The 27,226-nt window shown below is 39.8% G+C and overlaps 1 protein-coding gene across 1 annotated transcript in view; it reads left to right on the top strand.

Annotated features, from left to right (window-relative positions):
* The window catches only part of FRZB (frizzled related protein), an 82,744-nt gene continuing 55,518 nt past the window's right edge, over window positions 1-27,226 (top strand). Inside the window, exon 1 of the mRNA XM_089916599.1 lies at window positions 1-27,226. This exon is cut by the window's right edge and continues 11,135 nt beyond it. The gene's annotated coding sequence lies outside the window, so the exon portion shown is untranslated.

The raw sequence follows: 27,226 nt of genomic DNA on the forward strand, positions 1-27,226 counted from the left end.
TAATGCCCTCAAGCTTCATCCATGTTGTCACAAATGGCAGAACTTTCTTCTTTCTCATGGCTGAATAATATTCCATTGTACATATACACCACATCTTATCTATTTATCTGTTGATGGACACTTAGTTGTTTCCCTATCTTGGCTATTGTGAATATGCTGCAGTGAACATGGGAGTGCAGATATCACTTCCAGATCCTGTTTTCATTTCCTTTGGATATATACCCAGAAGTGGGATTGCTTCATCATATGGTAGTTCTATTTTTAATTTTTAAGATACCTTCATACTGTTCCATAGTGGCTGTGCCCATATCTATTCCCAACAACAGTGCCCAAAGGTTCCCTTTTTTCTACATCCTCATCTACACTTGTTTCCCTCATCTTTTTGACAATAGCCCTTCTAACAGCTATGAGGTAGTATGTCATTGTCGTTTTGATTTGCATTTCCCTGATGATTAGTAGTAGAGCACTTTTTCATGCACCTGTTGGCCATTTGTCTTCTTTAGAAAAATGTCATTTTCTTAGCTCATTTTTAATTGGATTGTGTGGGGGTTTTTTTGTTTTGGATTTTTTTTTTTTTTTTTTTTTTTGCTGTTGAGTTGTATGAGTTCTTTATATATTTTGGATATTAATCATGTATCAGATATAAGATTTGCAAATATTTTCTCCCATTCTGTAGATTGCTTTTTCATTTTGTTGACTGTCTCTTTTGCTGTGCAGAAGCTTTTTTTTTTTTTTCAGTACACGGGCCTCTCACTGTTGTGGCCTCTCCTGTTGCAGAGCACAGGCTCCGGACGCGCAGGCTCAGCGGCCATGGCTCACGGGCCTAGCCGCTCCGTGACACATGGGATCTTCCTGGACCGGGGCACGAACCCGTGTCCCCTGCATCGGCAGACAGACTCAACCACTGCACCACCAGGGAAGCCCCAGAAGCTTTTTAGCTTGATATAGTCCCACTTATTAATTTTTATTTTTGTTGATTGTGCATTAGGCATCATATCCAAAAAATCATTGCAAAGATCAATGTCAAGGAGTTTTCTCCTTGTTTTCTTCCAGACCTTTTATGGTTTCAGGTCTCTTGTATTTGTGAATGGCATAAGATAGGGGTCCAGTTCCATTCTGTGTGTGGTTATGCAGTCTTCCCAGCACCATTATTGAAGAGACTATTTTTTCCTCATTGAGTGTTTTTGGCTCCCTTGTCAAATATTAGCTGACCATATACACATAGGTTTATTTTTGTGCTCTTCTGTTCCATTGGAATTTATGTTAGTACATACTGTTTTGATTATAATAGCTTTGTAGTATAGTTTGAAATCAGGAAGTGTGATGCCTCCAGCTTTTTTCTTCTTTTAATTGGTGCTTTGGCTATTTGATTTTGTAGTTCCATTCAAATTTTAGGATTGTTTTTCTATTTCTGTGAAAAATGCCACTGGAAGTTTAATAAGGATTGCATTGAATCTATAGATGACCGTGGGTATTATGAACAAGTTAATTTTAATTCTTCCAATGCATAAACACAGGATATCTTTCCATTTATTTGCATTTTCTTTAATTTCATCAGTGTCTTACGGTTTTCAGTGTACAGATCTTTCACCTTCTTGGTTAAATTTATTCCTAAGTATTTTATTGGTTTTGATTCTATTGTGAATAATATTGTTTTCTTTGTTTTTCATTGTTAGTGAATAGAAATGCAGCTGATTTCTGTGTGTTGATTTTGTATCCTGCAATTGTACTGAATCCATTGATTAATTCTGGAAGTTTTTTGGTAGAGTCTTTGGAATTTTCTACATCAGCAAACAGAGACAATTTTAATTTTTTTCTTTCCAATTTGGATTTTTTTTTTTTTTTACTTTTTTTTCTTGCCTGATTACTCTGGCTAACACTTCCAGTACTATCTATGTCAAATTTATTGCAAGAGTGGGCATCCTTGTCTTGTTCTTGATTTTAGAGAAAAAGCTTTCAACCTTTCACCACTGAGTCTGCTGTTAGCTGTGTGCTTGCTACATATGGCCTTTACTATGTTGAGGTATTTTCCTTCTGTACCCAATTCGTTGAGCATTTTTATTGTGAAAGGATTATAGTATTTTGTCAAATTCTTTTTCTGCATCTATTGAGATGATCATATGATTTTTATCTTTTATTCTATTAATGTGTATCACATTTATTGACTTTCATATGTGAACCATCCTTGCATCCAAGGGATAAATCCTGCTTGATCATGGTGTATGATCCTTTTAATGTGGTGTTCAATTCGGTTTGCTAGTATTTTGTTGAGGATTTTTGCATCTACGTTCATTGGGGATATGGTCTGTAGTTTTCTTTTATTATAGTATCCTTATCTGGCTTTGGTGTCAGAGTAATGCTGGACTTGTAAAATGAGTTTAGGAGTCTCCCGTCCTCTTCAATGTTTTAGAAGAATTTGAGAGAAAGCTTGGTCTTAAGCCTTCTTTAAATGTTTGGTAGAATTCACAGTGAAACCATCTGGTCCTAGGCTTTTCTTTATTGGGAGGTGTATGACTACTGGTTCAATCTTCTTAGCGATTATGGGTCTGTTTAGATTTTCTTTTTTTTTACAATTCAGTCTTGGTAGATGTATGTTTCTAAAAATGTATCCATTTCTTCTAGGTTAGTCAATTTGTTGGCATATAATTATTCACAGTAATCTCTTATTTGTGTCTTCTCTCTTTTTTCTTAGTCTAGCTAAAGGTTTGTCTATTTTGTTTATCTTTCCAAAAAACTAGCTCTTATTTACATTAATCTTTTCTAGTGTTTTTCTGGACTCTATTTCATGTATTTCTGCTCTGATCTTTGTTATTTCCTTTCTTCTCCTAATTTTGAGCTTAGTTTGTTCTTTTTCTAGTTTCTTTAGGTATAAAGCTGGTTATTTGAAATCTTTTTTCTTAGTGTAGGTGTTTATCACTATACACTTCTCTCTTAGAACTGCTTTTGCAGCATCCCATGACTTTTATATTGTTGTGTTTCCATTTTCATTTGTTTCAAGATAATTTTTTCCCTTTTGATTAATTCTGTGACCCATTGGTTGTTCTGAAGTGTGTTGTTTAATTTCCGCTATTTGTGAAATTTCCAGCTTTCCTCCTGTTACTGATTTCTAGTTTCATACCATTGTGGTTAGAAAAGATACTTGGTAAGATTTCAGTCTTCTTACATTTGCTAAGACTTGTTTCATGACCTATCATATGATCTGTCCTGGAGAATGCTTTCTGTGCACTTGAGAATAATATATATTCTTTTGCTGTTGGATGGAATCTCTTCTATATGTCTGTTAGGCCCATTTGGTTTGAAGTATGTGCCAAATCCCACGTTTCCTTGTTAATTTTATGTCTGGATGATCTATTGTTGAAAATAGGGTTTTGAAGTCTAGTACTGTACAGTAAGTCCCCTACAAACAAACGAGTTTGGTTCTGAGCATGCGTTCGTAAGTCCAATTTGTTTGTAAGTCAGAGTTAGCCTAGGTACCCAACTAACACAATCGGCTATATAGTACTGTACTGTAATAGGTTTATAATACTTTTCACACAAGTAATACATAAAAAACAAACAAAAAATAAAACATTTTTTAACTTACAGTACAGTACCTTGAAAAGTACAGTAGTACAGTACAACAGCTGGCATACAGGGGCTGGCATCGAGTGAGCAGGCAAGAAGCATTACTGACTGGAAGAGGGAAAGGAGGTGGGAGATAGTAGAGCCGAAGGATCGTCAGCGATAGAAGACGGAGGGCAAGCTGCAATTTTACTCACACCTGACGTTGATGGCACAGGTTCTGGCTCCTTGCTGGATTCAATTCTATCTACCCTCTTAAAAAAAGGATCCAGTGATGTCTGGGTGGTAGCCCTTCTTTTCTCATCATAGATGACATGGTAGCACTAGATTGCGTTCTGAATGGCTGCTGCACCCTTTGTGTACCATTCTGCATTCGGGTCCTGTGCCTCAAAAGCTAACAGTGCCTCCTCAAATAAAGAAAATCTCCTTGCCATTTCCTGCGCAACCACTTCTAGAGGATGCACACATGTGACAATATATGCCAGACACGTGAACTAACATGTGATTGGGCATGCAAAAGCACGTTCGAATCTTTGAAAGTTCGCAACTTGAAGGTTCGTATGTGGGGGACTTACTGTATTGTCTATTTCTCCCTTTACATCTGTTAGTATTTGCTTACTATAAGTGCCTCAGTGTTGGGTGCATATATATTTATAACTGTTATATCTTTTTGATGAATCAACTGCTTTATCATTATATAATGACCTTATTTGTCTCCTGTTACCATTTTTGGCTTAAAGTCTATTTTGTCTGATACAAGTATAGCTACCCTTTCTCTTTTGGTTTCTATCTTGCATGGAATATATTTTTTCATCCCTTCACTTTGAGCCTTCCTGTGTCCTTAAAGCTGAAGTGAACCTCTTGTAGGCAGCATATAGTCAGGTCTTATTGTTTTTAATACATCCAGCCACTCCATGTCTTTTGATTGGAGAGTTCAACCCATTTACTTTTAGATTAATTATTGTAAGTAAGGCTTTACTAACGCTACCTTATGAATTGTTTTCTGCCTGTTTTGTAGTTCCCTTGTTCCTTTCTTCCTCTCTCTTGCTGTCTTCTGTTGTAAATTAGTTATTTTCCATAGTGGGTATGCTTTGATTCCCTTCTCTTTTTTTTTTCTTTTGGCTGCACCATGTGGTTTGCAGGATCTCAGTTCCCTGACCAGGGATTTAACCCAGGCCACGGCAGTGAAAGCCAAGAATCCTAACCACTAGGCCACCAGGGAACTCGCCCCTCTCTTTATCTTTTGTGAATCTGCTGTGGGTTTTTGCTTTGTGGCTATCATGAGGCTTACATAAAGCATCTTATACATACAACAATCTACTTTACATTGATAACAATTTAACTTCGATTACCTACAAAAACTCTACCTTTTACTCCCCCTTTTATATTTTTGATGTCAAAATTTACATCTTTTTATTTTGTGTATCCATTAAGAAATTATTGTAGCTATAGCTTTTAAAAAATACTTTTGTCCTTTAACTTTTATACTAAGGTTAAGTAGTTAACATACCACTATATTACAGTATTAGAGTATTCTGAATGTGACTATATGCCAAATTTAACCAGTGTGGTATATATTTTCATATGTTTCGTGATACTAATTATCATCCTTTCATTTCAGCTTGAAGAATTCCTTTCAGCATATCTTGTAAAGTAGGTATAGTGGTGAAGAACACCCTCAGCTTTTGTTTGTTAGGGAAACTGTCTCACCTTCACTTCTGAAGGGCAGTTTTTCTGGGTAAATTATTCTTGATTGGCAGTTTGTTTCTTTTAGTACTTTGGATATATCATTTCATTCTCTCCTGGTCTGTCAGGTCTGTGCTGAGAAATTTGCTCTTAGCATTCTGGAGGTTTCTTTGTTATGTATTTCTCTATTGAATTCTTCAGTTCACTCTGTATTCTTCAGCTCCAAAATTTGTTTGGTTCATTTTTATGTTTTCTATCTTTCTGTTGAACTTCTCATTTTGTTTTTCTGTTGTGTTCCTAATATTGTTAAATTATTTATCTGTGTTCTTTGTAGTTCTCTGAGCATCTTTAGAACAATTATTTTGAACGCTTTGTTGGGCAATTCCTGCATCTCCATTTCTTTGGGGATCATTACTGATGGCTTACTGTATTCCTTCAGGAGAGTCGTGATTCCCTGATTCTTCATGATCCCTTGTAGCCTTGCATAGATGCCTCTACATTTAAATAACTAGCCATCTCTTCTGGGCTTCATGGACTGATCTCAGCAAGGAAAGACTTTCACCTGTGGTTTGGGACATGCTGGAATGTGCTGTGACCCTGGTTCTAGTGGAGGAAGGTACCAAGTGTGGGGACATGTGGTGGCACTGGGTCCAGGGGTGCATGATGTCTCCTTGGCTCATGCTGCTGAGGTCCACGACATCAACAACTGTGTGGTCCTTGGGAGCACTGTGGGGGTCTACAGTGGCTGTAAGGTCTGTTGGGGTCCTTACGTGCTGCCTCTAGGTCCAGCAACTAGTGACCAGGCCAGACAATGATGGTGGCTAGAGCCAGTAGTGTACATACACTGGGCTATGGGGCCTGCTGCAGGTGCCTGTGTGGTAGCTTGGATCAGCTGCAGACATACACAGTGGTGGGGGCCGGGGTAGGCAGCAAGGGCTGGGCCAGTTTTGGGCTCACAGGCAGCTGTGGGGGCCCTGGCTGTTGGTGTGCTCTCCTATGACTGCATCGTCTCCCTCTGTGTGTGCACTGCAGGGGAGGCCAGTAATGGGGATCAGGCCAGGAGTATGCAGGTGCACAGCTGGAGGCCTTAATTGCAGGTAGTATGGTGCAGTGGTGCAAGACAGTGACAGAAGACAAGGCCTGATCCAAGCCCACAGGCAGTTATGGGGACCTTGGCTGTCAGCATGCTCTTCAGTGGCTGTATTGTCTTCCCCTGGGTGTGCACACTGCAGTGGACACTGGTGACAGGTATAAGGCTAGTGGCGTGCAAATGCACACCTGGAGGGGCTATGTCAAGTACACACTAGGAAGTGGATGTCAGCTGTGGGGGTCTAGGCTGGCATCTAGCACTCATGTAGCCACAGAGGCCTGGGCTGGCCACCAGTACAGTTCCTGGGGTCTGGTATGGGTGAAGAAGGAGGTAGCAGAGAAGGATTCAGGTGGCTGGTGTCAGTAAATACAAATACCTGTGGGGCAAAAGCTGGTGAAATCCCCAGGGGGTCTCTGGCAACTGTGCTGGTGTTAACACGTTTCTTCAGTGGCAAAATCTTCTGGATTTGTCTGCAGAGCAAGTCACAAGTCACTACAAACCATGACTGTTATTGGTAACTCCTGCTTTTCTTCCTTGTTTCTGTCTCTCTGTGTGTCAGCTTTGCCAGTCTCTGGGTGGGGTGAAACTGTAATGGGACCATCATATGGTGCCCCAAAGGCTGGGGAAGCTGGTTGCTCACTCCATCCACTCTTCCTTTCCTGGCTAGGGGAGCTCTTTCTAGCTGGGAAGTTCTCTCTTGACCCTGAGCAGTGCTGGCTTGAGGAATGGGATAATGCAGGCAAAATGAAGCTTTCTTCCTTCTCTTCTCATGAGGTTATTCTCAGATTTTTGTTCCACTGTGTTGCTGAAGATTCTTAAGTGGACTCGAGAGCTCTCCAGAGTTGTTCTTATTCATGGAGAGCTGTCTAATTGCTGATCTTTACTGGGGGATGGAGGGCAGGGTTTTCTCCGTCACTGTTTTGGTAATATCACTCCTGCCTCCACTTCAGGGACTTTGTGACAAAGGCTCTGTACTTCCATATGTGTATGCTTTTTCCTAGGGAAATAATTCATATTGTTCATCAGATTTTCAAAGAGGCTAGGGAAAAGGTTAAGAATAATTGCACCATATGACATATATAAAATATTTGTTACATGAATGCTTGCATTGGACTGTATTTCTTCTTGAAAGATTTCTTTTAATATGTACCATTTCTTCTTGAACAATATCTCCTTTAGAAACTCCTCAACTAACAAAGGTAAATGAGTAAACATTTTTAAAAAATTCTTTCCTTTCCCAGAGCTCCCTCCTCCCCTTTTCTGGAATCTTTCATATTTGAGAGGCAAAGTACTCCTGAACGTCAGAGAAGCTACACAGACAAGTTGTGGCCCGAACACTTGGGAGCCATTTGTTCCTCCAAATATAAAGTTCTGGCTGTGGTGCAGCCAGAAACAACACAGCCGTCCATGTCTTCAATTAGCACAGGGCCCGGCCCTCATGGGGACACTGCATCCCATTCTGCCTGGCTCTGTTCCTCAGGCTGCAACGCTGTTTCTTGGGCTGAGGAAGGCACTGGTGAGAGGTGGGGGAGGAGATGGCATAGCCTGAAAACTTGCAGTTGTGATCACCTAACTTTGAATTGATCTAGAATGAAGCCTTTTTTCCCTCCTAAGCTGCAAGTATTTGAAGTGCCCAGTGGCGTCTTTGGGGTGGGAAATTAGCATAACTTCCTTCTCTCACAGTCAGGTCTTCCACCCTCCCAGTGGGGTTTCTCTTTGAAATAAGAGTCATGTGTGTGGAAAGGATTCAGGAGCAAGGCTTGGAGGACCAAGAAGAAAAGCAACCGGCCTATTTCCCATCCAAAGAGTAACCAGATACAGCTGTAACTTTAGACTGAGGTGCTTGGGAAAATGATTTTTATTATTTATTATTTTTTAAGAAGCAAGTGTATATTGCTGAGGAAAGGGCCTAAAATGTGGCTGAGGAAATCTGGCCTTGATGATATAGTCCAATGTACTATGTAAAATTTAACAAGCTAGTTGATATTTTTTCTTAAGGAAAAAACTTTTAAAATTAATTTTTTTAAAAAGACAAAATGGGGCTTCCCTGGCACAGTGGTTGAGAGTCCGCCTGACGATGCAGGGGACACAGGTTTGTGCCTTGGTCCGGGAAGATCCCACGTGCCGCGGAGCGGCTGGGCCCGTGAGCCATGGCCGCTGAGCCGGCGCGTCCGGAGCCTGTGCTCTGCAGCGGGAGAGGCCACAACAGTGAGAGGCCCGCGTACCGGCAAAAAAAAAAAAAAAAAAGACAAAATGATTACATATCAATTTAGAAATACAAACCAGAGATTCTCAAACACCCAGAGGATACGATAGACTTATAGCCCATTCTTATTTCCTTCTATATTAGCTACATTCAAGTTTGAGCAGTTATTGAAGGAAGTTAAAATTCTCTTGTTTTGACTACCTGTGGGAGCTATAATAAGATCTCAGCTGAAGCAGGAAACATACAATAAATCCTCCTTTGATGGCTGAATTGAACATAGTTTATGGTATTTGCAATAGTCATGTAACTCTGTGGGGGAAACAAGTAAATTACATTGTAAGTTATGTATTGCTAAATAGCCTCTGCTGAATAATAACCTGTTTTGTATATTTGCCACCTCTTTGTAATAGTAGCTTGTGTCTGCACTGTAGCTAGCACGTCATCAGCTGTGATATTGAAATGAAGAGCAAAGAGGCATTTGACACTGGGTTCGTGAAAGGTTATATGTAATGGCATTTCCCATGAGCAAATTAGACCAAGGACTTCCCTGGCGGCACAATGGTTAAGAATCTGCCTGCCAGTGCAGGGGACACAGCTTCGAGCCCTGGTCCGGGAAGATCCCACATGCCACAGAGCAGCTAAGCCTGCGAGCCACAACTACTGAAGCACCAGTGCCTAGAGCGCCTGCTCCGCAACAAGAGAAGCCACTGCAATGAGAAGCCACACACTGCAACGAAGAGTAGCCCCCGCTCGCCACAGCTAGAGAAAGCCCGCACGCAGCAACGAAGACCCAACGCAGCCAAAAATTAATTAATTAAATTTTTAAATTAGACCAAAAAAGTACACTACATTTTATTAGTTTGGAAAGAAAAAAGGTGACTTAAAAACTAGGAATTATGTCAAGCACATGGTTTATTGGCTCAATATATTTTTTCAAGGAGGCATTATTTATGAACCTGAATGATACCCACGCCCTTTCTTTTAGCCCATTGAAGAGAAGTTCAACATAGTTATTCTTTAATTACTGTCACCAGAAAACCAACCTTTAAAAAAGAAAGAAAAGGAGAAACAATTGTATTTTTTTGAGTCCAGTTCATTTGGAAAGCCTATGTTGGAGTCACCATATATGTGGGTTTGAACAAAACTTTTTGTTCAGGTAAGTCTATGCACCTCAGATCCAAATTTGGTGGTGTTCCAGGATACCTGCAGCACCACTCCCATCTGACTTTGCATCTCCAACCTATAACCTCAGCAAGAATGGATGTAATTGAGATGAGACTTGTAAGGTGTATCCCTTACCTCGACACTGTGCAAGATTCCAGTTTAACTCCTTTGAATTCTTGAGGTGTCTGGGCTCTGTGTATCTCGAGTGTAAGGTTTCATAGTGGTAGTAGTAATCAGTCTCGCTGCAACCAGACTTTTTCTGAAGGAAAAGAGACATTTCTTCATACAAATAGAAGACTAATTCTGTCATAGGATGCATTCATCTGAAAAGGGATTGACGGGCAAGTGGAAATTCAGAATTTCAGTATCAAACGCATTGAAACCCAGATTCAACCTTTTAACAATCTGCATCTGTTTTCATTCATGGTCCTTGTTCTGAATATTGTGATTGTGGCTACAATTCTAGCAAGGCATGTTTGTGAGTCAGAGAACAGACTACAAAGTCCAGAAACTGCAGGACTATTAACTAAAGGGTTCAGACTTAAGTGAAATGCATTTCTCCTGAGTGTCGAAGAAGTGCTACCTCGTGGCTAGATACATTAGGAGTAAATTAAGGAGGGCCCCATAAAAGAGGGGGGGAAACCTACAAACCACATTCAAGAAAATTAAAAAATAAAAAAGAATCTCCTTCCATGAGACCTTTACACTGAATCTTTTAGGATATATTCATTTCTACTCTATGTGCTATTTTCTGGAGTATACCATAGCTTAAATAATAATGCAAAAATGGATTCACTAATGATTCCTATATTTTACGTGTGCAACACCTAGGCCTCTGTCATCATCGGATTGAATCCCAATTTTCTATGGCTGAAAAATAACATTTCCATATTTATTTCTTTAACGCCTTCATCTTAAGAGCTGGCGTTCTACAGAGAGGATATTATACTAGGACTGCTCGACTCTAAGGTGGTATTTCCTTGTGGAGCTAACCACATTTCCTCCTTTGTTATTAAACTGGGGAGGCAGTCTTAGATGGATAAAAGAAGAAGGAATTGGATGCTAAAACAAACAATTTTCCCTGTACTCCCCAGCCATCAGTACTTAGGTTGACAGGTTAGCTACCATTTTGCTTGCCGTGTAAAGGTACAGTGTGGAATTAGGTTCATCTTCACTTCAAAAATCTGAAGGTGTTTCCCAGATGAATTTAGAGTACATTAAGCAACAATTAAATGCCCTTTTATCATGTTTCAGATTATGGGAGGCTCACTGCCCTCAAATTTGTGTGAAAAGTCAGCCTCAGGAGGTCCTAGGAGTTCAAAAGCTGTAAGTGCAAGTGTTCTCAACCCAAGGCCTGGGATGGCGGCTGTGACTTGGTTCCCATGTCACCAGGCCCTACAGCACAGATCAGCTCTGCCTGCCACAAAGCCTAAAGGGCATGAGACTACATTGATAAATTTGGGCTCAGAAGGTGTAAACACATAAAAATATGCATTTTTTTCCCTTGAGTATGATATAGTCTTTTTTTTTAGATGTTGGGGGTAGGAGTTTATTAATTAATTAATTTATTTTTGCTGTGTTGGGTCTTCGTTTCTGTGCGAGGGCTTTCTCTAGTTGTGGCAAGCGGGGGCCACTCTTCATCGCGGTGCGCAGGCCCTCTCACTATCGCGGCCTCTCTTGTTGCGGAGCACAGGCTCCAGACGCGCAGGCTCAGTAGTTGTGGCTCACGGGCCTAGTTGCTCCGCGGCATGTGGGATCCTCCCAGACCAGGGCTCGAACCCGTGTCCCCTGCATTAGCAGGCAGATTCTGAACCACTGTGCCACCAGGGAAGCCCTGATATAGTCTTTTAATTGGTTAATATATGATTTTTTCTTCTAGTGTCATCCACTTAAATAATTTTTCCATGTTATAAAGTAATACTTGTTTATTGAAGGAAACATATTTACTGAAGAAAATACATGTTTATTCAGGAAAAATACAGACAAGGAAAAAACACAAATGTTAAATCACCCCAAATCCCATCTTTGTTAACATTTTATCTAGATACAGGTATAAAGTTATCTATAGAGATTGAGATTGACATACATACACTATTGATACTATGTATAAAAGAGAAAACTAATGAGTTATAAAGGTATATACTTTGAACCTCATGGTAATAAATAACAGTTCTTGTAAATCTTGAAAAAAGAAATCATTCTTTGAAAAACAATCAAAACAAAAAAGATGTATATCTAGATATATCTATAAATATAGATATGTATACATACATACATATATATATATTCTAGAGCTATATGCATTTCTATATTTATATCTATATCTACATCTACCCCGTACATCTATTGATCTATTGATCTACTTAATCTATTTCAGCATCTATATCTATATACACTTACTTGAGATCATACAGTACCCACTGTTTGATAACTTTTTAAAACAACATATATCATATGCATTTTTCCATGTCATTTTCTTCTACTACAGTATAGTCTACTAAATCGTTTTTAATGTTTTAATGCATTGTATTCCATGTGCCATACTTTTACCAGTCCCCTATTGTTTATTAAGATACATTCGCAGAAGTAGAATTATGAGCCAAAATTGTAAGTCTTCTGCTATTCAACAACACTGTCTTCCAGATGGTCTGTTCCTGTTTCTACTTCCACCTGCAGGGTTTGAGAGGGCCTGCTTCCCTGCCTCATTACCAAACATTACTTTAAACTCTTATAGGGTATTCTTTATCTGAACAGCTCAAAGTTTCACGCAGACATCCACTTAACAATTTATTCTCTACTAGGCAGGGGAGTGAAAAGTGTTGTTATACTTGGTTTAGTGAAAAACGTTCAATATTTGGCTGAAGTAGGAAACTCAGATTAGGTCAAGCAAAGACCAAGAACAGACTCCTGGTCAGCAGAGTTCCCAGTTATATTTCTTTTTTTTAGCTATATTGCCAGAATTTCATTTAACTATATATTCAAAGAACTGTTATTTTAGTTGAGTGGCATGGTTCCTTTTTTAATAGTAATAAATTTTTTTCAGTTCAGAGTTTCAAAATGAATTCTAATATGTGAGAGTTTAATTCAGGGCAACTTCAGGACAAAATAGGTTTTAAAGAGATCCGTAAAAGGGAGATCAGCTCTGTGCTTTGTGACCACCTAGAGGGGTGGGATAGGGAGGGTGGGAGGGAGGAGCAGGAGGGAGGGATATGGGGACATATGTACACATATAGCTGATTCACTTTCTTATACAGCAGCAACTAACACAACATTGTAAAGCAATTATACTCCAATAAAAATGTAAAAAAAATAATAAAATGTGTTTAGAGTTCCTAAAGAACAAGAGACTTGTAAAAAGAAACTAAAATAAATTCCTGGATTTCAAAATATCCTTTAAATAGAATTGGTGAGTAAAGTATAAATTTTAAATATAGATTAAATTTTCTGACAACACTCATTGACTTAAGAAAATTATACTGGTTGGAAAATACATTTTGCTAAACAAAATATTTGAAAAAGAAGTTTTTGCGAAGTCTACAATATGTCAGAATTTATTCAACCCTAGTTTTTGTTGCATTTTCAAATATTAACCTATGGTATTTAAGAGCATCTTCACAAACTAAGAGGAACTAGCTCTAAGGGGCTGCTATATAAAACGTGTAATACCAATGCTGCATACTTAAGGATAGATGTACTCTAGGAGTTAGTGTAAAATGGGATAATCTGCATTGGATTCATGTGGAATATCAACGAAAACACATGAAAATGCAATTTGGGAAGAAAGTACTTAATGATAGAGGTAGGCATGGTCTGGGTAGAGGTAGGTGTCCCAAGACTACTGCCCCTGTGTAGCATCTGCCATTTTCACATATGCACCTACCTCTTCACTTTGTCTTCTTTCACACTCATCTCTGACTTCCTTCTTTCATTTCCCCTTTTGTATATATTTCAATCTTTTCTTGCTCTTTTATCTTCTCCTTTTATTTTAGGTTATCAAGGTTTCCATAGCCTTGTCCAGTGAAGGAAAAAGAGGGAATCTGCTTCTAATTGTGATTCTTTATATTGACTCCCTTTATCTCCAATGGAACATCCCTGCGTGTTTCTCTAATATAAAACAGGTAAACATATAATGGAATGGAACCTTAGTACCATTTAGCCTGTGGCATCGTCCTTCAGCTGTAGGTGGTAAAAAGAGAATACTGTCCTGGAATTGGTGATATTAAATGGACTGGGTCAGGGGTCTGAAAGCCCTGGGTTCAAATCCAAATCTACTACTCACCAGCTCTTTGCTATTGGACTGACCTAAAAACTCACAGTGTCTTAGGATTAACTGAGATAACGTAGCTCCAGCATTTAGCACAAGCTTGGCCTACAGATAAACATTTTTTAGGAGGTGAGATAAACAATCATTTGGGACTCTTATTAAGTATGTTGTCTCCACTAGGTGTTACTGGGGGTTACTTTGCCCTCTTAAGTGTTGAATACCGTTCCACTAACTGCAGAAAATCCAGTGTTTTCCCAACAAATAACCATGAATTCCTGAGGAGCTTATGGTCATGGTCACCTATGGCTCCCGTCTCCTGCTTCTGCCAAATTATTTGTTAAGGGACTGTCTCACCATGCCATGAATGTGTCCATGTTTTGTGCCACTTTGACCCTGACATGTCACCCAGTGATTTTATTTTGCATACATACACAAAAAGTACTCACAAAAAATTTATTTGTATGTAGAAAACTTGACTGAAGTTTCAGGTAGAGGAATTTATTTTACAGACATGTTAACTTACAAATTAAATATTGGTTATTCTTGATTTTGAAAGTACCTTGGCCATTTTTTAAAAGTGGGCTCTAGTTTCTATAAAATGATGATAAATAGCAATACCTAAGTCATAGGATTGTTGTGAGGGTTGAATAATGTAAACCATGAAAAACACTTAGAACAATGCCTGGCATGAAGTGGTTAGCCATTCCTTCTACTCTTACTATCATTATCGCTCTTATTGTTATCTGCCCTGCCGCTATGTGGCCTGGCGCTCCTCTCCCTTCTTTATCTCTTCTCCTTCTTCTGCCACCCACATTTGTTTGTTGTCTTGGCGGCTGCTGACCTTTAGCTCTGGCATTCATTTATGAAAACATTTCCTAAACTGAGAGAGTTTCCTTTCTAAGGAGAATTCTGCTGCTAGCTGTTAAGATAAAACATGTTGGCAGCATTTTCCCCTACTGCTTATATATTTTAAGCATATAAATTTATTTAGGAAGGTAGGTTCCAGATGTATCTTATACTGAGATCAGATTAATCCCCGTTTCTTTAAACAATTTATACCTACTAACTACCCGGTTTATTTATTGACCCAATAGTGTTTCTCATCTTTGTACAAGGGTGTATAGTCTTTGATGTCAAGATTGTGTCTGACACATTTTGATTTGACCCAGAGACTTTCATGTAGTGGATGTAATAAATAATAACTGATCGACTCCTTTCTCCACCATCGTGGTATGTGCGGTTGACTCCTTTCCCTGTCATGTCTTCTACAAGACCTTCAGGATCAGGTGATTTCTGGTTAAGAAACAAAAGCAGAGTCATTTCATTCCCCAAAGACTTCAAATGAAAATTCACAATACAGTCAGGTACAGCTCCAAGAGGAGACACTGGCGAGGAACCAGGCTGTGTCTATAAGGAATCGCACATCCGAGACTCACATTTATACTGTAAAAAGGTCACTAGCATTTTACCCTATCAAGCTGAAAAATTGCCACTACCGGTCCAGTTGGACCTATTTTATTGGGAAAATTTTTTTTCTTTATGCTTCTGCACTAATAGGTTGGTTCAGCAATAAATATGTGAGACCTTTTGTTTAAAAAGCAATAGCTGATTGAATAGATGGAACAATATTGAGTATATTCAATTCCAAGGAAGAAAAGTGGTTTTTTAATTTATTTTTTATTTATTTTTGGCTGCACTGGGTCTCCGTTGTGGTGCGTGGGCTTCTCATTGCAGTGGCTTCTCTTGTTGTGGTGTGTGGGCTTCAGTAGTTGTGGCACACGAACTCAGTACTTGTGGCTTGCATGCTCTAGAGCGCAGGCTCAGTAGTTGTGGCACATGGGCTTAGTTGCTCCATGGCATGTGGGATCTTCCCGGACCAGGGCTCGAACCCGTGTCCCCTGCATTGGCAGGAGGATTCTTATTTTTTTTTTTTTTGCCGTACGCTGGCCTCTCACTGCCGTGGCCTCTCCCATTGCGGAGCACAAGCTCCAGATGCGCAGGCTCAGTGGCCGTGGCTCACGGGCCCAGCCGCTCCGCGGCACGTGGGATCCTCCCGGACCGGGGCACGAACCCGTGTCCCCTGCATCGGCAGGCGGACTCTCAACCACTGTGCCACCAGGGAAGCCCTGGCAGGAGGATTCTTAACCACTGCGCCACCAGAGAAGCTCAAGAAAAGTATTTTTAAAAAGAGCCACCAATTTTTTTTCTTTTTTTTTTTTGCTGCGTTGGGTCTTTGTTGCTGCACACGGGCTTTCTCTAGTTGTGGCGAGCGGGGGCTACTCTTCTTTGCAGTGTGCAGGTTTCTTATTGCTGTGGCTTCTCTTGCTGTGGAGCATGGACTGTAGGTGCTTGGGCTTCAGTAGTTGTGGCATGCAGGCTCAGTAGTTGTGGCTCGCGGGCTCTAGAGCGTAGGCTCTGTAGTTACACACGGGCTTCGTTGCTCCGCGGCACTTGGGATCTTCCCAGACCAGGGCTCGAACCCGTGTTCCGTGCGGATTCTTAACAACTGTGGCACCAGGGAAGCCCCCAGCAATTTTTTTTAAGGTAGCGTGGAGAGTTTTAATTGAATCCTTCTCTCACAGAAGGAGCGGAAGAGGTGAAGATGATTATGCAGAGAGACCACCAGTCTGCCCCAGCTGAGCCCACCAGCAGAGGGCATTCTGTGAATGCCTCACTGCGGCTCAGCTCCCAGCAGTATAGGTGCTAAAGAGACCTGTGTGGGAACAAGTGGCCTACAAGGTTTGCAGTGTGTGTGCACATGTCTGGTTGTGTGAGTCTGTGTGGATGGGTGTATCTGTATGCGATGTGCAGCAGCAGGCGGCCAGAGGGGTGTTGAGGAGGCGGGGTGGGGGTGCTGCTCTTTTCATCCTTGTGTCCAGCTGAGCCATTTTTGGACAGCTTTGGATGCCTTTGGCATTTTAAAAATCTTGTAAGTACCCTACCAACCTCGGGCCTAACACAGCTTAGGACGTTTTATATGAAAGAGGACATTTACATAATTCTTAGAACTCAAAGATCAATCTTTATCTTCTGCAAAACCCAGGGATTTGACACCTATTCTGCTTTTCCTGATGTCGCCCGAGATATTGCTGTATTTCACCTTCCTTGAAAGGAAGGAGGAAAATGAATGATATTTTTTAACTTAATAAACTGTAATCTCTTAGTGTTTATTGAAGACCAACATCTCTAGGATGCAAGGGCAGCCCCACCCCCTGCCACCTACACCCTACCTGGGCAGAGCTCATCAGCTCAGTTATTTACACTAGAGCTGAAAAAGTCTGTTCCATTTAGAACTGGCTGGAAAAAAAGTAGAATGAGTGGCGAGTTATTAGTGTGGTGTTTAGTAAGGTAGAGTAAAAAACAGCACTGATGAGGAGGAAAGTCAAGGAGAGAACATGGAAAGAAGGGAAGAAGGGAGGAAAGGAGACAAGGAGGAAAACAAGGAAGAAGGAAGGGAAAGAGGTATGTTGTGGTGGGATTCTAGGGCCTGCTATGAATTTACTCAGTTTTCACTGTGGAGAGAGTAGGTCTGGGAGTGGAAGGGGATCAGATATCTGCTTACTTTCTTTTTTTTTTTTGGTTGAGGTATAATTGACATATAACATTATATTAGCTTCAGGTGTACAACATAATAATTTGATATTTGTATATATTACAAAATGGTCACCACAATGTCTAGTTAACATCTGTCACCATAGTCAAGATTTTTTTCTTGTGATGAGAACTTTGTTTTATCAGCTTTCAAATATGCAACACAGTATCATTAACTATAGTACCATGCGGTACACTACAGCCCCATGATTTACTCATTTTGTAACTGAAAGTTTGTGCCTTTTGCCAGACACTTTCTAATTATGGCATTGCTTCACTGGATTCCGAGGGCCACGGAGCCAGCTGTTATGTCTGATCTGTTCATCACTGTAAACTCAGGACCTAGAACAGTGCCTAGAATTGAGCAGATACTTCATAAATATTTGTCAAATGAACAAACTCATTATTTTCCTAAAGACAGATCACTTTCTCTTTGTTTCCCATATTTAAAATAAACAGTTATTTTCATCCAGCATGCTAACTTGTGACTAAAAGGTCCACAGCAAGGGCTGAGCTGACCTAACTTTTCAGGAATCCCAAACCAGGGAGGGTAGCTGGGACCAGCCTGGGCTCCACCTAGAGGGGACACAGATCACAGACCCATTTACCCTTTCCAGTCCAGGAGAAAGAAACAGCAGAAAGTCTTAGAGTGAGAATTTCCAATTTAGTTGTGCAAATCCCTCCACACACCCTTTGTAGAAATCATGAAGGTGGCCTCCTTAGCCACAAAGTGTACCATTGGGTGAGCTGACTCATCCAAAGCCAGAAATCGCCTCATTGACAAGCACTGGAACTGTTATTACATGGAAAAAACCTGTTGTTAGTTCCCTAAGCTTCTATAGAGATAATAAGCTCTTACACAGATAAGGATGAGCAATTATTAATTAGCTATTTCCTTTGATGAGAAAATACAAGTAATGAGTTCAGAATGGGGAAGGTGGGGGAAATGTCCAGGTTATATGTAGGAAGAGCAGGTACCGGCAAAAGAGAGATGCTTGGATAGGTAATGTGCCCACCTGACAAAGGGGTGGGGAATTTTTAGGATGGGGATAGATGCTTTCACAGATAATACTAATACTACTAATAATAGTAACAACAGCTAACACTGATCAGGCCAGGCACTGTTCTAATTGTTTACACATATTATCTCATTTAATCCTCACAGCAACCTCATGAGGTCCAGCACTGTTATCATTCCACTTGACAGAGGTGGAACTGAGGCTGAGAAGGGTTGAGACAGTTGCTCAAGATTACACAGAGAGTTGGTGGCCTCCTCTAATGATGGATGGGGGAAATAGCCAATTTGGTAATCTCCAACCCCAGAAAAATTAAAATGAAGGGCTAAAATCTTAGGGGCTTCCACTTCTATTCCAGAAGTAAGTTGGCAAGCATAAACCTGGGAGCACGACTCTTAGCAGTTGCCAACTTTGTAACTTCTGATGTTGGCTGTCTTTGTCATTCCTCTCATTCCCTGTCAAAATTCATTTTACAATTTTAAGTGAAATGAACTGGAGTGCTTATACCTGGGAGCAGTAAGGAAAATTGAGCATGGGACCAAGAGACAGGTCAGGGATGGTGGCTGGGTCCCTGGAGTCTGTTGGAAAAAGGAAACCACAGGCACAGGCACGTAAAGAGTCCTTGGAGATGAGCAGATAATTCCAGGATATGCAGACTATGTAAATCTTGGAAGCAGACTCAGGCATCATTGAGAGAGGCTGTGGAATATTCTTTTCTGAAGGTGTTTAGATTTGGGGCTTGTTTTCTAGATCTGTTTTTATATTATCACTAAAAAGGAGACATGGTCTCCTGTGTCCTGGCCACAGCATCTGAAATGTTCTCTGTCCCCCACCCATGCCAACAAATCAGACCTAGGAGGCTGCTTCCCCTAGACTCACTTCTGAAGCATTGCTAAGAGTGCTTGAAGAACTGTGGAAACAATTTTTTTATTAAAAATTTTATTTGAAAAATGATGGGAATACAACATAAACACCACTTATCCCGTCTTTTTTATCATCATGGCATGAAGTAAGTGGCTAAATTCCTCCTCCCTCTGCTTACACACACATTTAATTCTGCTCTCCAGGGGAAAGTATACCTTGCTTATCCTTTCCAACTTGTTTCTTCAGAGACATGGATGTTTTTTGTAGACATTATCTTATTTTACCCTAAAACTGCCTTTTGATGTCGAATGAGAAGGAACTATTATGCCCATTTTACAGATCAGGATACTGAGGGTCAGAGAAGTTCATTGACTTACACAAGGTCAAAATATTAGTGTGAGATGGAAGTAGGACTCAAACCAATTGTGCCTTGCTAGTCTTCATATTAGGTGAGGTTGTCATAATGAATAACTTCTCAGTGTTGCTGTTCCTTCCTATAACCATCAGTAAAGACTATTCTTCACAGTCACTCATTCATTAATTCATGCAACAATTTTTTTTTTTTTTTTTTTTTTTGCGGTACGCGGGCCTCTCACTGTTGTGGCCTCTCCCGTTGCGGAGCACAGGCTCCGGACGCGCAGGCTCAGCAGCCATGGCTCACGGGCCCAGCCGTTCCGCGGCATGTGGGATCTTCCCGGACCGGGGCACGAACCCGTGTCCCCTGCATCAGCAGGCGGACTCTCAACCACTGCGCCACCAGGGAAGCCCCAAACTGTTCTTTTTGATGCAGTCATTCACAGGGCTGAGATTGCCCATATGCTCACCCTGAAAGTTAATGGCCTACAGAAAAACCTAGTGCTAACCTGATTTAGTTTTATAATTTTATTCCAATAACAAGGGATGTTTTCCACTGAGTGGGAAAGATACATAAGGCATTTATTTGGTGGGATAGGTGGTTTCAAGACTTTTCTAGTCAGAGCATTTTTGTTCCATGATTAACAACATCAGATTTTCTTCTGAAAGACTTCTTTTGGAAAGACCACGTTGAACTTCAGAATGTATTTTAAGTGCTGTATTTGCTCTAATAAAAAAAGATAAACACTGTGACCATTTCATAAATTTCAATGTTCACTTCATGTCTTTGCCACCCAACAAAGACAAAAGGGAATAAATGAGCTCCAGAACTTTTGGCATAGTTCATCTAAAATGTTTTTTGTTTGCTTTCTTAAAACTTAGGGCCATAACTCCTATATTGTCCATTTAGGAGTGGGTAAATGCAGCGACCCTGACTTTGGCAAAAGCTCATTCTTTTCTTTTTTTTAAATTGAGATTTCTGGAACATTTTCAAAACGTTACACTAAGGAAACTTTAAATGGTAGCAATAAGGTTTTGTTTAAGCTTGGCCATTTGACAGTTTCTGTTTGTCTGAAACAGACTGCCTAACATGCATCTACCATCAAATACACAAAGTAAGTTACATTTGTAGTTCAATACACCGTCTTGAAACAAAATGGCAGTCTAGGAGAATTTTCAAGCCAATGTAACATTTTATGGGTTTCTAGAAAATGTTTAATGTAAATGAGTTATTATAGAGGCTTCAATTTTAGATTGGCATATTAATCAAACTGTAATGGAAAGTCTAAGGTTTTTCTAATTAGTTTACTTTAAATCAAATAGATTTGAAATATGTTGCTGGTTTGAAGAGCTGTATAAATTACACATTGAAAATTCTATTATTTAAAATAGAATGGAATGCCTTTCCAAAGAGTTGTATTTTGTTCATGTTTAATCCAATTTCAAGACTTCCTGTCTTGCTGCAGAGATCAAGGCTCTGGGCAGCTCTTAGCTATAGTTGATGGCATTATTCACAAGTAGATACTGTCTTGTCTTTTCTAGAGGCCACAGTAATGAGACACTGAATCTAATTCTAACCTTATGGTGCTTCACTTGTCAAATCAGAGCCATCTCATCAGAGCTGGAAAGAGGGAAAAGAGATGGTATTGATAAATGGCTGATGAAATTGGCTGGGAAGTTTCTTACCCTCTATCTGCTAGTGCAACTGATTCCCAGCCCCGGATGGTTTCTCTGCGTGTCTCAATGACCTGTTTTTTTCCCCTTCCTCCTTCTCCCCTAAATTATCATTATCATTGAAACAATTAACATATACTTTGGAGATAATGGAACAATTTAAGCTATATAAATTTAATTGAGAGCTGGTTTATCATTGAAAAATAGGTTCAAAAAACCCTAACACCACCACCAAACAACCAGATAAGTCAAAATTCAGTTATATTCAACCTGGCTCTTTATTCTTAATTAGTCAAATTTCTTTATTAATATGTAAATTCAATCTAAGGGCTTAAGAAGTAGACATAAGATTGAACTAAAAATAAATAGAGAACATAAGAATTAAGTATACAAATATAAGTATGTGTATGTACAATGAGAGAAAGGGAAGGGGAGGGAGAGAGAGAGAGAAGAGAGAAGAATCTTGGGTTTGGTGAGAAAGTGGGGTTTGAAGGTTGCAAGGTGGAGGAGTTATGTATCCGCTGGAATGTTTGCAAATGTAAACAATTTCAGACCATGTCTGGTCTCAGGTACAGGGATCCATTTTGAGGTTTTTAGTTTCATTTTCATCTCTGCTTCTCTTGTGTTTTCCCCTTCATTAGTTTGAAAGTTATATGCCCTATTGCTATTTTTGTAGTGGTTACCTGAGATGCTTTAAAGGATACATTTAACCTAACACAGTCTAATATTAATAATTAGACAATCAAAGTATCCTTCCAAATGATAAAAGATTTTGGAATATCTTAGCACTACTTACCACTCCCTTTGGAATTACATGCTATTGTTATCTAGTAAATAAGTATCTATGGGTGGACATTCTTTAAAAAAAAAAAAAGAAATTGGGGGAGATTAGTTAAGGATTCAACAGATGTGCATTTTTTATAAACTAATTAATAGTGAAACTGTATAGGAACTGTTACCTCTCAGGCATAAATATTTTGTAACCATTATGTCTTGAGTTGAGTCTTAGTTCACAGACCCATGTGAATATGCTTGGAATTCATTACTTTTATCAGTGGGGAGTTGCAAATAAAAGGAGCAGGGGAGTCTTGGTGACAGTAAATGATAAACTTGGTGGGTTATATGTTGAATTACAAGCAGATTTACACAGAAGCTCAGCAGTTTTCATGGATCTTACCCCAGAATCTTATAATATTTTATGGCTTTAGCCACAGTACAGATCAGATTCCCGAACACTACTCTTATCGTAAAAAGATGTAACAGAGTTTTGGCCTTATAAAAACATACAGTATGTCAAAAGCACCTTTAGTCCTGGGTATTCTCAAAGGGGCAGGGAAAGGGTTATTCAGCACAACATCTGTTCCATCTTATATTTCTGTAGCACTTAATCTCCAGGGCATTTTTGTTTATAGATAGGCAAAGAACAGGCAATATGAGAGGAAAATTGGTTGGGGGTCGTGGCACACATGAGAAAAATTAAAATGGTGAGAGTTGAAGTCCTGGTAAATATTACTTTATACTTATCATCTGCGACCTATTTGTTCTTTGTAATTGTTTTTATAAAAATAAACAATATTATTAATAAGAGTAGTACTTTGGCATCAAATCGTCTTTTTGAAATTGTATCCTTTGTGGTGATGTAGTGCTGAGGCACTGCACAGAGGTCTCATTACTATCCCTATTATAAGGGAACTAGACCCCAGGGACATAGTCATCCCCGAGGCCAATGGGATGAAATTAGACTCCTGGTAAACCTTGAAGGGTTTAGTAAACAAAGACCTTTCTTACCAATCCAAATTAGAATTCCAGTTAGAAGAAAAGTTATAGCAGACCAACTGATGGATATGATTACTAACAAAGTTGATTGGAGAAAGTGGCTTTAGATATATGGCTAACAGGACTTGCTAACTTTTGACCCCAGGAGTGAGAATTAAGTACCCAGTCATAGGAGTGCTGGGCCATCGTAGGCCTTCCTTGCAGTGGCTGCACTACCTCTAGAAGTGACCACAGTGGGTACCAAAGAGGGCTTGAAGATCTCCAAGAGATCTCCAAAGGAGAGGGAAAAGCCCAGCAGCTTTCTGCGCTCAACTTCACAGGCCAGAAAAGTGGCTCTTCCAGTCAGGTTCCTCCCATGTATTTAGTCCTGGGGAGGAGTGGACATCTCCTCCTCCCTGTGGAATTATCTTCTTGTTTCCCCACTAGCATTAAGTTCAACCCTAGCATCCTTCCAACCTGTTTTTGCTGCACCTCTTTTCGTTTCCTTTGTTCTCTCCTTTGTTCTCCTTCCCTGCCTGGGGTGGGGGAGGGGGACTTCCTGGGCAGCCATCAAACATTTTTTTGTCCTAATAATTTATTTCAATCATATATCATGGCCTTAGGGATATATACTATTTATACCTATTTAGAAATGCAACAATGGAAACATATACTTTGTATATTTTGAGATCTATATATGAAATGATGCAAATATTAATTCTCTATAGTCAGGAAAGAAAATGTAAATTTTTACTGAGGTTGAAAACATGGAATGTGTGACTACCTTACATTTGTTAAAATATAGAATAAGTTCATTCATAGGAGAATCTACAAATTTGTGTTTCCCTGGAGGCAGCAATAGCTAGATAGAAACAATGGACTGGCTGTCTATTTGGATACTTTTTTCTTTTCTAAATGTGATTGAACTCTTTTCTAGTAAGGTAGTTTCTTGATTGCCTTAGTCAAATCTTACTATGAATCAAGTGTTACAACTTTATGGTTTTCTATTTGGTTGTTCTTAAATACTTTAGGGAAAATCTTAGCGTGTTGTTGGCTTGACCACATTCTTCAGAGAAAAGTGAGCTCTGAAACAAAATGCATAGCAGATGTAAAGCACTGCAAAGTTCCCCAACTAACATTCACCATAAATGATATTTTTAACACTAGGCAGCACCCACTGAGTGGCTGATGTGGTGCAGTGTGACAGGGTCCCTTGAGGGCTGCACCACCCTGGCTATTGTGGTCTTACAGATACTTCTAGTTAAAATTTTTTTATACCTAGAAAAGGAAATGCAATCTTCTGCAAAAAGCATGTCCGTGGGTGATGTGGGGAAGAAGCAAAAATAAAAGGAAAATATGGACCTATAATTTGGTGAAATGAAACATGTCACCTGCATGAAAAAGAATCATTTCAGATGTACACACTTAGGCTCTTATTATATGATAAGTGACTAAATAAATATATACTGAGCTGAAAATATGTTAGGGAAATGTAAGCAGTTTTTCAAGAGCAGTTTAGAGGTACTATCAAAAATGCCAACTTAACCATTTTCCACCTGCCAATTCTTTCAAAGCCTCACCTCCCAGGGCCTCCTCCTTCCACTTTAAGTTTGGGGCCTATCTGAAGAAAACAGTGATGTTTGTGACCGTGCTTGTAGCATGGTATCATCTAAACCCTTGGAAGAAAAAGATGTTCTCTCTTTCTACACTAATTTAGTTTTTAAGGGACCAATTTCAGGAATTTATCAACCTCAATGGAGAACATCCTTCAGATCTAGTGTAAATCTTCTTTGCTGTAACATAATGTTGTAACTTAGCCTTTTCTCAGTTAAGATATAGGACCAACCATTATACAGTTCTTTCCATTTTGTAGAGAAAACTTATAACAATGTAAGTTTTAAAATGGCTCAGACTTTGTTTGTTGTGTCATCTCCACAACTTAAAACTGGCACCTAGAAGGTAGCAGTATGTGTTCAGTGAATGAATGGATGAATGATCTTTTCCAGGATAACAATATTCTTTTAAACTCTCTTCAGAGATTATATTCCACCACCTCAACTCCGCCAAAGAGAAGTTTCACTGTTTCCTCTGTATCCTTTTCACTTTGGTCCTATTAGGCACAATATTCTAGACCTTGATAGCTATGTTGTCATTGTATTAATCACCATCACTATCATCATAATCAAAAACATTAATATTTGTTTATAAAACAGTATAAATGGACTCCAATGGGCACTCTACTGAAAGGTCCTCTTAAAGACTTCCTTCTTTTCATTCCAGTCTTACAAATTTAAATGGTTTTTGTTTCAAAATTGGGAAGAAAGGAAATCTAAGAAAAGGGATGCTATTTCTCACTCTTGCAAAATATTTAAAGAATTCAAATTGTTTTTGTTTGGCAATTACTAGTAAGAAGTCAAAATCTGAATGTCTATCAAGAGAGGAGATGAAGGATTTATAAAAAGTCTATGCTTAAAAGTATCTGAATGGCCTGATATGATCTTCATGGGTGTTGTTTTCATAACTTTGTCAGGTTTTTATCTTTATCGGCAAAGGGAAAGAATGGCTGATTTTCTGTTCCTGTCTCTCTTTCCACTTCGGATGGAATAATTCAGTGATGTCACTCTATATAACATCATTCCCTAATTCTCTCTCTGGGACTCCTTCCCATGCAATGTGTTACCTTTGACATGACGTGTAACTAGGGGGGAAGGCGTGGTCTTCCCAGGTGATCTATGTGCAAAGTCCTATCAAATTTTGAACCACATTAGGTCAATCAAGGAATTGGAGAGACTCATTTCTTTTTCCTTTTAATAATATACTTTAATAATAATCCTTTAATAATGATCAGACTGGCAGGTAATAAACAGAATCAAAACAAATATTATTTTTTATAAATTATAATCATTTCTGAATAGTCTTGGAATTTATTTCTTATGAAAAAAATAAATAAATACAAGGTTTTATTTGGAGATACAAGACAAAATTCTCCACTAGAATTATTCCAGAGACTGTCATGTATCATAATGTCATTGTAATTAACAGGTTTGACCAGATGTTTTTCCTTTGGGTTCAAGAAATTATTTACTCTTGAGGAGGAACCAAGATGGCAGAGTAGAAGGACATGCTCTCACTCCCTCTTGCGAGAACACCAGAATCACAACTAGCTGCTGGACAATCATCGACAGGAAGACACTGGAACTCACCAAAAAGATACCCCACATCCAAAGACAAAGGAGAAGCCACAATGAGACGGTAGGAGGGGCGCAATCACAGTAAAATCAAATCCCATAACTGGTGGGTGGGTGACTCACAGACTGGAGAACACTTATACCACAGAAATCCACCCACTGGAGTGAAGGTTCTGAGCCCCAAGTCAGGGGGTCCGGCAACAGGAGGAGGAATTCCTAGAGAATCAGACTTTGAAGGTACTAGGATTTCATTGCAGGACTTCACAGGACTGGGAGAAACAGAGACTCCACTCTTGGAGGGCACACACAAAGTAGTGTGCGTGTCGGGACCCAAGGGAAGGATCAGTGACCCCAGGGGAGACTGAATCAGACCTACCTGCTAGTGTTGGAGGGTCTCCTGCAGAGGCAGGGGCGTGGCTCTGTTTCACCTTGGGGACAAGGACACTGGCAGCAGAAGTTCTGGGAAGTACTCCTTGGCGTGAGCCCTCACAGAGTCTGTCATTAGCCCCACCAAAGAGCCCAGGTAGGCTACACTGTTGGGTTGCCTCAGGCCAGACAACCAACAGGGAGGGAACCCACCCCACCCATCAACAGTCAAGTGGATTAAAGTTTAACTGAGCTCTGCCCACCAGAGCAACAGTCAGCTATACCCACCACCAGTCCCTCCCTTCAAGCCTCTTAGATAGCCTCATCCAGCAGAGGGCAGACAGCAGAAGCAAGAAGAATTACAATCCTGCAGCCTGTGAAACAAAAACCACATTCACAGAAAGATAGACAAGATGAAAAGGCAGAGGGCTATATACCAGATGAAGG

Source organism: Delphinapterus leucas, chromosome 8, assembly GCF_059928025.1.
Source record: "Delphinapterus leucas isolate spDelLeu-1000000601 "Yukka" chromosome 8, BTC_Dleu_Yukka2, whole genome shotgun sequence".
NCBI lineage: Eukaryota > Metazoa > Chordata > Mammalia > Artiodactyla > Monodontidae > Delphinapterus > Delphinapterus leucas.